Below are 8,792 nucleotides of genomic sequence, written 5' to 3'. Positions count from 1 at the left end.
CTGGTACAACTGTGGTAGGCGTGGGCTTCGTGTCTATCTTGACTACAATAATGCGTTTAGTATCCTGTTCGTAGTAGCTTATCCTCACTCCTATTTTTTTATTCATTATTAAACCTACTCCTGCATTACCCCGATTTTATTTTGTATTTATAACCCTGTATTCACCTGACAAGAAGTCTTGTTCCTCCTGCCCCGAACTTCACTAATTCGCACTATATCTAACTTTAACCTATCAATTTCCCTTCTTAAATTTTCTAACCTACCTGCTCGATTAAGTGATCTGACATTCCACGCTGGGACCTTCTGAGCAATCCCCGCCCCGAGATACGAATGGGGGACTTCTTTTCACCTCCAGAATATTTTACCCAAGAGGAGGCCATCATCATTTAACCATATAGTAAAGCTGCTTGCCCTCGGGAAAAATTACGGCTGCACGTTCCCCTTGCTTTCAGCCGTTCGCAGTACGATCACAGAAACGCCGTTTTGGTTAAGGTTACAAAGCCAGATCAGTCAATCTTCCAGACTGTTGCCCCTGCAACTACTGAATAGGCTGCTCCCCCTCTTCAGGAACCACATGTCTGTCTGGCCACGCAACAGGTACCCCTCCGTTGTGGTTGTACCTACGGTACGGCTACCTGTATCGCTGAGGCATAAAAGCCTCCCCACCAACGACAAGGTCTATGGTTCATGGGAGGAGGTGTTGAATCATATACCAACGGAAACTGACACATCCCTGGGCGGCAGTTCTTAAAGAAAAAGCATTTTCTTTGTGCCACTAGATGCATAATGTTACATTTTGAGAAGTCACACCGCCCTCGGGTTCTGTTCTTTCTTCTTTGTTAGGGACAACCGTTAATTTCTGTTTATGAAGTTAATACACTGTGGTTCAGATCCTCGTCTGAAAATCCAGATCTAGGTTTTTCGTTAGTTCTTCAAACCGTAGTTTTTTACCATTTGTTGTCCGTCTATCTATGTGTCTGTCAGTTAAGACCTCTTTTTCTCTGTAACAAGTAGAGGTATCTAGCATAGTTTATATCAAATACTAACGTCTACGTTCCCTTAGCGTTATAGGTAATTTAAGCTTCTGAGTGAATGTAACCAAACGATACGGCATATATGACACATATTTTTATGGTCGCAGACTCTCTCATCAAATCCTACAGATGAATAACTGAGATGCATGTGAAATGGTGGCCTAGCGGTGAAGCGCGTGCTTGGCAATCGGAAATTCGTGGTATGGATTCTTGGTCAGGTCATCGATTTTTCGTCTTCGTTTTAAACTAACCTTCACATAGCAACGATGTAAGGAGTATCGAGAACCAACACGTGGTTCGGATTCCAGGTTAAACTGTTAGTCTCCTTTCCTCGGCTGGATAACTGGGATAGATTAAGGACGTGAGCGTTGCCGAAGTGGTGTCCAATAGATATACTTGCACCAGGGCAGTGAGCCACACGAATGTATTATTATACATTTCTACGAAATCCTCTACGCTCTTCTCCAGCTTTTTTTAGGTAAATTATGCCCAGGTGGAATACATACCTCAGTACTCTCCACATAATATGCTGCATGAGAAAAGGTTGCTACGCCCTCCTCTAGACTATGTGATCAAAAGTATCCGTACACCCCAAAAAACATATGTTTTTTAATATTTGTGCTGCCGCGTGGGATTAGCCGTGCGTCTAAAGCGCTGCAGTCATGGACTGTGCGGCTAGTCCCGGCGGAGGTTCGAGTCCTCGGCGCTTGGGTGTGTGTGTCTATCCTTAGGATCATTTACGTTAAGTAGTGTGTAAGCTTAGGGACTGATGACCTTAGCAGTTAAGTCCCATAAGATTTTACACACATCTGAACATTTGAACATCTTTGTGCTGCCATCTACTGCCAGGTACTCCATATCAGCGACCTCAGTAGTCACTAGACATCGTCAGAAAGCTGAACGGGTAGCTTCGCGGGTAGCTTCGAACGTTGTCAGGTGTTTGGATGTCTCTTGTGTCGTACGTCTGTACGCGAGATTTCCACACTTCTAAACATCGCTAGGTCCACTGTTTCAGACGTGACAGTGAAGTGGAAATGTGAAGGGACACGTACAACACAAAAGCGTACAGGCCGACCACGTCTGTTGACTGACAGAGACCGCCGACTTTTGAAGAGGGTCGGAATGTGTAATAGTCAGATGTAGCCTATCCAGACCATCACACAGGAGGGGGACACTGCAGGAGCCTCCACAAAGATTGCGTTCACCACTCGAACAACAAGCAATCGGGCGTCCCCTGGAAACGACCTAGTCGGCCAATTCTGCAAACACCGGAGCACCAAAACCAAAGATGACAAAACAACTCTCCAAAGAGACTCAAAAAAGGCCTTCATCAAGACCATCACTAGTGACAACTTCCTGCAATATTGAAGGCTTATCTGTAAATAAAGAAATTTTATTATCTGACATGTGCAAACGAAACAACTCTGATGTTTTAGTGATACAAGAAACACACAGAGCACCAACTAGCCATAGACCAAAAATACAGGGCATGAAATCAGTTCTTGAGAGACCACACGAAAGGTACGGAAGTGCTATGTTTGTGAAACCGAACTTAGACGTATGCTCCTGTGCTCTGACCTGCGAAGGAAAATATAGAAATTTTGACTATTGAGCCACATTCATGTACTGTAACATCCGTGTACAAACCACCCAGTGCGTGGTTCAAATTTACGGAGCCTGGAAATTTCAATTCCAAAGACATTAAAGTTGTACAAGGAGATTTTAACTGTCACGGTCTCGCATGGGGTTATAAAGAGACAAATGACGATGGCGAAATGCTGGATATCTGGGCAGACCACGCTAAACTGAAATTGATACATGACCCAAAGTTGCCTGCATCATTGAACAGCGGAAGATGGAAACGAGGATATAATCCAGATAACATCTTTGTCTCCGAAAAGGTATCCCTGCAAACTGTAAAGCAAATCGAGGACCCAATTCCAAGATCGCAACACAGAGCAATAACTTGCTGCATTACTGCAGTAATCAAATCAGATGTAATGGCCTTCAAGAGACGCTTCAGTTTCAAAAAAGCTCATTGGGAACTTTTCACAGAGGTCCTTGATTAGGAGATCTTGGAAATTAAACCAGAGATACAATCATATGAAACTTTTATAGACCTTGTCAAGAAAATCTCTCGACGGCGCATACCTAGAGGGTGCCCCACCCAGTATGTCACTGGACTCAATGGTAGCAGCAAAGAAGCTCTGAAAAAGTATGAAGAACTGTGCAATAAGGACCCCTTCTCAGAGGAAACGATCCAGGCAGGTGAGGTACTGATGTCTGGTATCTCCGAAACGAGAAAGGAAAAGTGGTGTAACCTCCTACAAGAGACGGACACGAAGCACAGCAGTAGGAAGGCGTGGAAACTGGTCAAAAGTCTCAACAACGACCCAACAGAACCACAACCAAATTACAGTGAAGTTACACCTGATCAGACAGCTCACCAAGTACTCATGAACGTAACAACTAAAAGGAAGATCAGGAATGGCAAAATTAAAAGAAAATTGAACGAGGAGGTTAGCTTCCTAGCTCGCCCGTTCTTCATTCAGGAGTTACAAGATGCCATCAACGATTTGAAAAACAATAAGGCCGCTGGCCTCGACGATCTGAGATCTGAGCAAATTAAACATTTTCTACCGGGAGTACAAGCATGGATCCTAGAGCTAATGAATAACTGTATTACAACAATGCAAATTCCTAAACTGAGGAGGAAAGCTCGGGTTATTGCGTTACTAAAACCAGGGAAAGACCCAACTGAAGCTAAAAATTTCCGGCCTGTCTCACTGCTTTGTCATTTATTTAAACTGCTGGAGCGAATGATCGTCAAAACATAGGTGATTATGTGGACAAAGCCCTCATAAACGAACAAGCTGGATTTCGACCAGGAAAATCATGCTGTGGCCAAATCCTTAATCTCACACAGTACATCGAAGACGGCTATCAGAGAGGAGAAGTAACTGGCGTTGCATTTCTGGATCTCAGTGCTGCATATGACACAGTTAACCATAAGTTGCTTACCCAGTTAGTGTATAATGTCACGCTACAGAACAGACGCTACTATGTAACCTTACAATCTAAAATCAGCCGATGGAGGACACAGAAAAATGAACTTGCACATGGTAGTGTCTTGGCTCCAATATTATTTAACATCTATACCAATGATCTTCCCATCAGCCACCAGACACGAATGTTCATATATGCTGATGATGCAGCAGTGGCCACACAGGATAAAACCTTTGAACAAGTGGACGAGAATCTCACAGCAACCTTAACAGAACTTGCTACCTATTACGACGGCAATAATCTCAAACCAAACCCTAGTAAATCTCAAGTATCCGCCTTCCATCTTAGGAACAACAAGCCAAACGGAAACTCCAAGTCATGTGGCAAGGGGAAGAGCAGAAACATGTAAACAGCCCAAAATACCTGGGAGTAACATTGGACAGAGCACTTACTTTTAAGCAGCACTGTCACAACACTAAAAAAAGGTATGTGCCAGGAACAACAAACTGAAGAAGCTAACAGGTTCATCGTGGGGAGCTCAACCACATGTTTTGCGCACCACGGGTCTGGTGCTGAGTATCTCAGCAGCGGAATATGTGGCGCCAGTTTGGAGGAACTCTACTCACCCTAAGCAAGTTGACGTCGCCGTAAACGAAACTGTACGTATTGCCACAGGATGCCTCAAACCAACTCCCAAACTCCCACAGACATCATTTATCCCATCATAGGCATAGCACCACCCACTACCCGCAGACAAGTAGCCGCCGAGATCGAAAAATCAAAACAAAAGAATGATCCTCGGCACCCGATGCATATGCACCGAAAACAACGTGTCCGGCTGAAATCCCGCAGGAGCTTCATTGAAACTATTGAAGAGCTCGCCACCAAGCCCGTCGCAAGGCGGCTATCTCTTTGGGAAGAAATGGTGCCACACTCCGCAATGGAACTACTTGAGGCGGGATCTGCAGGATTTCAACTACCTTTTACAACTTGGAGGTCATTAAACCGGCTGCGCACTGGAGTAACTGGGTGCAAATCAAACCTATTTAAATGGGGTTACAGTGATAGCGATAGGTGTGAATGTGGAGCAATACAGGACTTGGACCACCTACTGATTTGCCCAGATATGTCTATAACATGCACTAAAGATGATATTTTGAAAGTCAATGACAAAGCAAACTACGTTGCTAATTACTGGGAAGGGAAGATATAATTGGTGCTTCCGGATACGGAAGAAGAAGAATCACACAGGAATTCCCAATTGCATCAGGATCCACTGCAAGTACTATGTCAGTTAGGCGGGGGTGAGAAAACCTGTATTTCATGGTTGAGCGGCAGTACATAAGCCACACATCATGCCAGTAAATGCCAAACGACGCCTCTCTTGGTATAAGGAGCGTAAACATTGGACGATTGAACAGTGGAAAAACATTGTGTGGAGTGAAGAATTACCGTACACAATGTGGCGAACCGATGGCAGGGTGTGGGTATGGCGAATGCCCGGTGCACGTCATCTGCCAGCGTGTGTTGTGCCAACAGTAAAATTCGGAGGCGGTGGTGTTACTGTGTGGTCGTGTTTTTCATGGAGGGAGCTTGCACCCCTTGTTGGTTTTCGTGGCTCTATCACAGCACAGGACTACATTAATGTTTTAAATACCTTCTTGCTTCCCACAGTTGAAGAGCATTTCGGGGATATCGATTGCATTTACCAACACGATCGAGCACCTGTTCATAATGCACGGCCTGTGGCGGAGGGGCTACACGACAATAACTTCCCCTAATGGACTGCCCTGCACAGAGTCCTGACCTGATTACTACAGAACACCTTTGGGATGTTTTGACACGTCGACTTGGTGCCAGGTGTCAGAAACCGACATCGATACCTCTCCTCAGTGTAGTACTCAGTGAAGAAGGGGCTGCCATTCACCAAGAAACCTTCCACCACATGACTGAACGTGTGAATGCGAGAGTGGAAGCTATCACCAAGGATAAGGGTGGGCCAACACTATACTTAATTCGAACATTACTGATGGAAGGTTGCCACGAATTTGTAAGTAATTTTCAGGTAGGTGTCAAGTTACTTTTGATCACATAGTGTACGTAATTATACCAGACGAAATGCGGTTTGAAAACGTAAAGAAGAGAGTGTGCTTTATATCTGGTCTTTGCGTTTACACTGCATCATATTTATGACTACACCATAATTACATACGTCAGCACAGCGACACAAGAGGAAAGAGATACTTCCAGCACAAATTTTCGCATCCTATCGCGTTACCACGTCATGCAGCTGACTGTTACGTGATTTTTTTTCGATGATTACAAAATCAAGTAAAAAGCACCCGTTCGGTGATAACTACACTACTGGCCATTAAAATTGCTACACCAAGAAGAAATGCAGATGATAAACGGGTATTCATTGGACAAATATATTATACTAGAACTGACAAGTGATTACATTTTCACACAATTTGGGTGCATGGATCCTGAGTAATCAGTACACAGAAAAACCACCTCTGGCCGTAATAACGGCCTTGATACGCCTGGGCATTGAGTCAAACAGAGCTTGGATGGCGTGTACAGCTGCCCATGCAGCTTCAACAGGATACCACAGTTCATCAAGAGTAGTGACTGGCGTATTGTGACGAGCCAGTTGCTCGGCCACCATTGACCAAACGTTTTCAGTTGGTGAGAGATCTGGAGAATGTGCTGGCCAGGGCAGCGGTCGAACATTTTCTGTATCCAGAAAGGCCCGTACAGGACCTGCAACATGTGGTCGTGCATTATCCTGCTGAAATGTAGGGTTTCGCAGGGATCGAATGAAGGGTAGAGCCACGGGTCGCAACACATCTGAAATGTAACGTCCACAGTTCAAAGTGCCGTCAATGTTAACAAGAGGTGACCAAGACGTGTAACCAGTGGCACCCCATACCATCACGCCTGGTGATACAACACTATGGCGACGACGAATACACGCTTCCAATGTGCGTTCACCGTGATGTCGCCAAACACGGATGCGACCATCATGATGCTGTAAACAGAACCTGGATTCATGTGAAAAAATGACGTTTTGCCATTATTGCACCCAGGTTCGTCGTTAAGTACACCATCGCTGGCCCTCCTACCTGTGATGCAGCGTCAAGGGTAACGGTAGCCATGGTCTCCGAGCTGATAGTCCATGCTGCTGCAAACGTCGTCGAACTGTTCGTGCAGATGGTTGTTGTCTTGCAAACGTCGCCATCTGCTGACTCAGGGATCGAGACGTGGCTACACGATCAGTTCCATCCATGCGGATAAGATGCCTGTCATCTCGACTGCTAGTGATACGAGGCCGTTGGCATTCAGCACGGCGTTCCGTATTACCCTCCTGAACCCACCGATTCAATATTCTGGAGGGCTGAACGGAAAGCCTCTCCAGTTTGTCTGACGAACCGGTTTCAGGTTCTGTCTCAGGCTGATACTGATCTTCGGCCTGACATGGCTGCTTGTCCTGTTCCAGAGGTTGCCCCTCAGTCTGCAAGATCCGGGCAGTTGCAGAGGGTGGGCTTACTTGTAGTTGGGAGTTCCAACGTCAGGCGCGTAATGGGGCCCCTTAGGGAAACGGCAGCAAGAGAGGGGAAGAAAACCAATGTGCACTCCGTGTGCATACCGGGGGGAGTCATTCCAGATGTGGAAAGGGTCCTTCCGGATGCCATGAAGGGTAAAGGGTGCACCCATCTGCAGGTGGTCGCTCATGTCGGCACCAATGATGTGTGTCGCAATGGATCGGAGGAAATCCTCTCTGGCTTCCGGCGGCTATATGATTTGGTGAAGACTGCCAGTCTCGCTAGCGGGATGAAAGCAGAGCGCACCATCTGCAGCATCGTCGACAGGACTGACTGCGGAGCTTTGGTACAGAGCCGAGTGGAGGGTCTGAATCAGAGGCTGAGACGGTTCTGCGACCGTGTGGGCTGCAGATTCCTGGCCTTGCGCCATAGGGTGGTGGGGTTTCGGGTTCCGCTGGATAGGTCAGGAGTCCACTACACGCAACAAGCGGCTACACGGGTAGCAGTGGTTGTGTGGCGTGGGCTGGGCTGTTTTTTTAGGTTAGATGGCCTTGGGCAAGTACAGAAAGGGCAACAGCCTCAACGGGTGCGGGGCAAAGTCAGGACATGCGGGGACCAAGCAGCAATCGGTATTGTAATTGTCAACTGTCGAAGCTGCGTTGGTAAAGTACCAGAACTTCAAGCGCTGATAGAAAGCACCGAAGCTGAAATCGTTATAGGTACAGAAAGCTGGCTTAAGCCAGAGATAAATTCTGCCGAAATTTTTACAAAGGTAGAGACGGTGTTTAGAAAGGATAGATTGCATGCAACCGGTGGTGGAGTGTTCGTCGCTGTTACTAGTAGTTTATCCTGTAGTGAAGTTCCTGTGAATTATTATGGGTGGAGGTTACACAAAACAACCGAACTAGGTTAGTAATTGGCTCCTTTTACCGACCTCCCGACTCAGCAGCATTAGTGGCAGAACAACTGAGAGAAAATTTGGAATACATTTCACATAAATTTTCTCAGCATGTTATAGTCTTAGGTGGAGATTTCAATTTACCAGATATAGACTGGGACACTCAGATGTTTAGGACAGGTGGTAGGGACAGAGCATCGAATGACATTATACTGAGTGCACTATCCGAAAATTACCTCGAGGAATTAAACAGAGAACCGACTCGTGGAGATAACATCTTGGACCTACTGATAACAAACAGACCCGAAC

The sequence above is a fragment of the Schistocerca serialis genome, chromosome 3 (genome assembly GCF_023864345.2).
Source record: "Schistocerca serialis cubense isolate TAMUIC-IGC-003099 chromosome 3, iqSchSeri2.2, whole genome shotgun sequence".
Taxonomy (NCBI): Eukaryota; Metazoa; Arthropoda; class Insecta; order Orthoptera; family Acrididae; genus Schistocerca; species Schistocerca serialis.
This window is presented reverse-complemented; position numbering follows the sequence as displayed.